The sequence below is a fragment of the Neodiprion pinetum genome, chromosome 7 (genome assembly GCF_021155775.2).
Source record: "Neodiprion pinetum isolate iyNeoPine1 chromosome 7, iyNeoPine1.2, whole genome shotgun sequence".
Taxonomy (NCBI): domain Eukaryota; kingdom Metazoa; phylum Arthropoda; class Insecta; order Hymenoptera; family Diprionidae; genus Neodiprion; species Neodiprion pinetum.
This window is the reverse complement of record NC_060238.1, coordinates 10,342,838-10,349,262: the sequence shown is the minus strand read 5'-3', so window position 1 is coordinate 10,349,262 and position 6,425 is coordinate 10,342,838. Positions and strand designations below refer to the sequence as shown.

Here is a 6,425-nt window from a genome sequence, read left to right as displayed (position 1 = left end):
TTATTACGATTTTTTTGAAAAACTTGATGTTATAACTCTGCAAATATTGATCCTAGCGTAGAAATAATAATGACCCAACTTATGGGACATTAAATTTCCAACAATTTTGGATTAAACCATTTTTGCTCTAAAGTTGTAAATTTACGAGTTATGTCAGAAAAATGAAAAAATAGAACTCTGAATCAAGATGGCAGCGAACGCAATGGCGGGATTTTCCCAAAAATTGAGATTTAGACTTTCAACCACCTCCCGCCGCGAAGTTTCAAAGGAAAAAATCACTTTCCCTAATTATTTCCATTTAAGGCTATTTTTATGACTATCTCGACTACACTACTATTTACTGATATTTTACGATGCAAAAATTCAGTGATACTAGATGGCGCCACCATTAACTTTTTGACTTGTGGCTGAGCTAGCGAGGCCGGGCCACAGCCAAGCGTAAATTTCCGTGTGCCCCGTCCGCTGCACACGCATACCTATGCACAGCTTGTGTAGTACACTACACATACAGCTTGAGTGGGTTAAACCGCTGTAAGCAGCCCCGAAAGTGTCGAGTAATCCATCCATGACTTTCGACCGATATGAAGAATCGACGCTGAAATATGCAGGTAAGTATTTGAACAAAATATTTGAAATTATTTATATTTATTATAATTTGCCAGATCGTCGTATTGGCCATATGAAATGCATATCAATTTTGAATAAGTCGTGAGAATAACGACACGTAATTTGCCTGTATAACCTCAAACTTTTCATTGTTTACCTCTGATGAAAATCTCCACCGACATATAATTGCAAAACGCCAATGAGATCCATTGACAAATTATTCTGAACTACATTATTCGTTATTCTGCTTTCGACTTCAGATAGAATGTTATTGTGAGACTTGCCGTCAAATGTTTGTGGATACATATTTTAGCTCCAATATTACAAAAACAAGGTTTGAATCGTGAAATATGTTAGCTAGTGGAAGAAAAACTGGTTGAGGTTACTGCAGTTATAGTTTATAAATCTAATCAGAAACTTTAATTTTATGAATATTAATAATTAAATCAACATTTGCAAAGTAGTATTCCGAAACGCGACAGAAAAAATTATGTCGGTTGTGATTGAGCTGGGATTGTACGACAGGATCTCTAAAGCGACTTCCCAACTCAGTTGGCATGCTGAAAGTTTTCTGTATAATGTAAAAATAGTCTTGACCTAAAAAGTTTATGTAAGAAGGATCTTGGATATGTAGGTCATCAAAACAACGATATGGTTTGTATGAACGTTTTGACCCTAATTTCAGGTCATCCTCAGGACGGTTTAATTGAATTTTTTGTATTGACAAACAAAAACCTTATTTTCACAACTTGCTGATAGGCAAAGATGCAAATGAAACAACTTGAAAAATTATTGATAACTAACCTTATAAGCGAAACACCATCACACACGATTCACTTTATTTGAATGGTAAATATATTATATAAAAACATCAACAGCGGGGTAACAATGGACATGCCCGTTATTAACACTTACTTGTATGTATACAAATTAAAAGGAAAGGCAAAGAACGAATTTTAGTCTAAACATTACCAATATTTAACGAATCCGGCTTGAAGAGGGTTTTTTTTCAATTTTCACGCTCTTTCTTTTCCAACTTTCCATCAAACTGAGTTGATCTTTAGTTAAACAACAAATTAGAAGTTGTAGTGAAAGTTGAAAGACACATGTGTTCAAAATCATGCATGATTTCCTTCCTTCACCTATCAGCAAGTTGTAGAAATAGAGTTTCTGTTTGTCAATAGGAAAAATTCAATTAAACCATCCTGAAGATGACCCGAAATTAGAGTCGAAACGTTGAAGCAAACTATATTGTTGTTTTGATGACCTACAGATCCAAAATCCTTCTTACATTTTCTGTACAATTTGACCAGTAACACTGTCGAAAGCTACAATGCTATCGTCAGAAAGTTCAACGGAGGAAAGCGGATTCATTACGAAAGAGGACATTTCTATAACACTCAATCTGCTGGGGATGTCGTACAATTCAACATACCAGAGTCGTACTCAAAGTTGAGTGCTACGATGGAAAAGAATCCGACTACCGAATTCCAAGTACAAGCAATTTTTTTAATCATCCCAATTATGATATGAAATTGAGTAACGCGATAAAACTAAAAAAGCTTAGATGACAGTTTATTTGCATACTTTATATGTTTTGTCTAAAAAATGTTATGCGCTATGTAATATGACACTAGCTGATAACAGCTGTGCTTCCTTGGAAGCGTACTGAAGATTTGTTTTTAAATTTCTAGATGAAGTACCTTCATCTTCAAAAAACTGCTGTGCCAGGTATATACTGAACATGATTGAGATCTGCAACTTATTCGCTTGAACACAGCCTGGAAGATCGAAAGGCACAAAATGAATCCAGCAAGGGCTCCAAGAAAGCACTGAGTTGAAAATGTACAAAATTGTACGAAGCGATGCTACAAGACAACTTTGACGGAGTCTATAATGTGTACGGTAACACCTTAAAAATGGTGTGATGTGGGAAAACTACGACCCTAAAGACGATATTCTGCAGCTTGGAAATGCGACGAAGATGATGTGGAGTGAGTTTACAGATCTTAGTGATCATACTGGATGATAGGTAGACATAGCTCAACATACCACATAACTGATTTTCTGTATCTCATTTTCTCAAATTACAACTCATACGAGATATTGGAAAGCAATTTTCGAAATAATCGTTTCTTATTTTACAGGACGTCGGACGCTGAAGGTTGATTGATGCGTTGAGTACACGCTTGATTTCGAAATAGCGATCAGCATGACAATACAAGAAGCAAGGCATGTAGCATTATAATGTAGCAGCATAATTATTAGACTGATCCTTAAAAAAGTCATTGTTGTATTTGAACCGGCTCAGCACCTCCTAGATCGGGTAAAAAGAAATTTGAAAAAATTGGGTCAAAATTTCGGCATTCTAGTTCAATTAAAACGGGTGCCTGTGAGCATAAATTCATTTTGAGTATCGAATTTGGGCAAGAACCGCTAATAATCACCGATGATGAAAATTCTATGTGAAAAATGAACTATTCACATCCGCTATTTTAACAGTATTTCCATTGTAGTGGGGAAATGAGGAAAAAATCATAGCTTTGTATGCTGACACTCTTGAAACAATTTAATCCATGGCAGAAAAATTCTTAGAATATTGAAGATAAAAAGAGATGAATAATTTATAATTTAATCACAAATCAATCAGTCCTTATTCCCAATTCGCACTTATGATTCATCACTTGAAGTTGGCGATCGATCATCGTCATCGAGGGTTTTTGTGCATCTCCAATATTCGAAGAATTTTCTAATTTTTTTTTTATAGGCAATCTTCTGTATCTTTTTCAGATAAGCTTTCTAACGACCACTCCAATGATATATGATATTGAAGACGATTTTTCCTTGACCTTGATGACTTGTTGACTAATGTTATTCTTGGATATGAAGGTCACAACTCAAAACACTTTTTTATAGTGTTAACGTTTCAGCCCTGATGGGGGCGCTCCTCAGAACCAATTTATTTAAACCATCTGTCACGAACAAAAATGATAAAATAGTGTACAACTCCGTTATAACAAAATTAAACAGAAGTGGTTTATATAATAAGCAGGGATGTTTATGCAGATATAAATGAAAGGAATTACCTAGTGTGGGATGACACTTCCAATTACAGCAGACAGGGAACACTATTAAGTAGTGAATGCGCGTTGGTAAATAGAAACAATAAAAAACAAAAACCGAAACACACTGCGATCGCGATACGTAGTTCCCAAGACTTCATCCTTGTTGTTAATTTGATAAAATAAAACACAACAGCCGTTATAGGTTTAAATCAAGAGCACATTTACACATGTGGAACGTCCAGTGTGTAGTGGGGGGAGATCGATATCGATAGTAGCGGTGAAACAGCGTTGGCATCAGTTGGTGGACAAAATTCCTGTCCCACTTAATGAACTTATAAAAGCATTACACATCTGTTTTGAGGCTGCCATATTTAAATTTAATCAGAATATATATGCTCAAACTTATGGTTTACCGATGGGCTCGCCGCTCGCTCCAATTTTGTCGGATTTGGTTTTGGATGATCTTTAACAATATTGTCTCAACAAACTGGACTTCAAGCCTTCCCTTCGGATGAAGTTGCAGAAATGCTATCTGTCTTCAACTGTCATCAATGTGCAAATGTGCTCTTGATTTAAACCTATAACGGCTGTTGTGTTTTATTTTATCAAATTAACAACAAGGATGAAATCTTGGGAACTACGTATCGCGATCGCAGTGCGTTTCGGTTTTTGTTTCTTATTGTTTCTATTTACCAACACGCATTCACTACTTAATAGTGTTCCCTGTCTGCTGTAATTAAAAGTGGCATCCCACACTAGGTAATTCCTCTCATTTATGTCCGCATAAACATCCCTGCTTATTATCTAAACCACTTCTGTTTAATTTTGTTATAACAGAGTTGTACATTATTTTATCATTTTTGTTCGTGACAGATGGTTTAAATTAATTGGTTCTGAGGAGGGCCCCCATCAGGGCTGAAACGTTAACACTATACAAAAGTGTTTTGAGTTGTGACCTTCATATCCAAGAATAACATTGGTCATCGATATATCATATTTGTGTTGAACTATTTATGAAAACATTTTTCTAAATTTTTGTAACTAATAGTATGTGAAATTAAAAAATTTACAAGTAATTATCCTGTACACTTCGATACTAACATAAATGCGTACTTCTGTTCTGTTTCAAAATATTGTTGAATCTATTTGATAATCCTATTATTTTTAAAGACCAGTGTAAGGCTACGTTATTATGTCGAATAGTGAAATATCTCTGTGTAAGCAATTATTACTATGAATCATCGACAAGTTTATTATTGACTTTTTCTACTGAATTGAACAAGCTGTTACATACGTTGATTGAATGTGAAGTAGTTTTCTGTTCTGGAACACAATACAGAAATGATAGCAAAAAAACTATACATCGTTACAACTGCATCAGTCTTTGATACCAAAGAGTCAATGTCCTGCATATGTCTCGTCAAAGAAAATTTCAGAAATTTGGGACCCTGAAGGCACCATAAATGATTTTGCATATGTGTACGCTCCTGATCGCGGAAGTTCCTACGTTGGCCACCAGTCAACTCTGCCGTCGACTACAAAGATGGCACCCACGGTGGTTTACTCTTGAGTACATCATCCCAACTGCTTTGGATATTTGCCACTAGTTGGCGTAAAAGTCTATAAGCACGGTCTCTATCAATTTCTAAAAAGTTGGTGTGTCACGATCACGGTCTCACATACAGGTCTCGCAACGAACGTGGCGGGCGGTGGCACGGTCTTACATACAGGTCTGGCAACGAAGCCAGTTTCTTACAGAGCGGCGTGGTTTTCTTGCTGTCCGTGGTTTTTAGTGTTTTAAATAGCCATGTCGCGGCGCTGCTATCTAGGGATGTACGTGGGGCAGGGATGGTAGGGATGAAAATGTGCCAATAATAATATTATTATTAGGTTGGCGCTGCATTGCGCACGCGTTGATTATCCATCGCTCGATCACAACGCCGACCTGGTGGCCACAAAGTAAGATAAAGAACCGGCCGTGAAATGAACCAGCCCCACTACCTTCGTTGCCAGACCTGTATGAAAGACCGTGGGCGGTGGTCCGTTCATGTCCGAAACAAAAGTACAACTTATGGCCACAAGAGCGACGCCACGAGTTATTCATAAGATTATTATTATTATTTGGCGGAACCCTAACCAATCTTTTTGACACTCATACGCAGTCATACATGTATATGAATGTTACGGCAAAATACAGAACTGCTTTGCGCGAAATTGATTACTTTTTTGTTCGAATAATAAATACAAATTTTTATTTCATTTCTGTATTCAGGAAAGCTTCAAACCTCAAGTGAACCTGATAAACATGTATCATTATTTTCACTAATTTCTTGAAGCTTCCTTAGCCGATTGGTTCGGCGACAAGGTCTAGTGATCGGAAATTCGAATCCCATTGATAAGAATGTTAATTTTTTCAACTTTATTTAATTTCTGGTTACTATTATTTGTATGATTTTTCTGTATATATAGATCATGAGGCTTCATTTGTTTATCGAAATGTGATTATAAGTTTTCTCAAATAAATCATTTTAATATTATTTTTCTATAGCTTACCTTGTTCGACGGTTACAGTTTTTAAATTACTTCTTGGTTTTAATTGCAATAATATCTGTACATCACTATTAACTGCGGGACAAATGTGAAAGGACTAAATATATGATACATGATTGAAATTGGTGTTGGACCATTTTATTGATTGGTCAATTTTGACAATTTTTTTTTAACGTCGAATTTCTTTACAAGTTTCAAATTTTG

At 35.9% G+C, this 6,425-nt stretch overlaps 1 long non-coding RNA gene across 1 annotated transcript; it reads left to right on the top strand.

Moving 5' to 3' along the window:
- The first annotated feature begins 546 nt into the window (after positions 1–546).
- Positions 547–3,613, top strand: LOC124222947 (uncharacterized). The gene is made up of 3 exons (XR_006884165.2): positions 547–608; positions 2,301–2,600; positions 2,754–3,613. It is a non-coding gene; the product is annotated as an uncharacterized lncRNA (long non-coding RNA).
- The last annotated feature ends 2,812 nt before the right edge of the window (positions 3,614–6,425 follow it).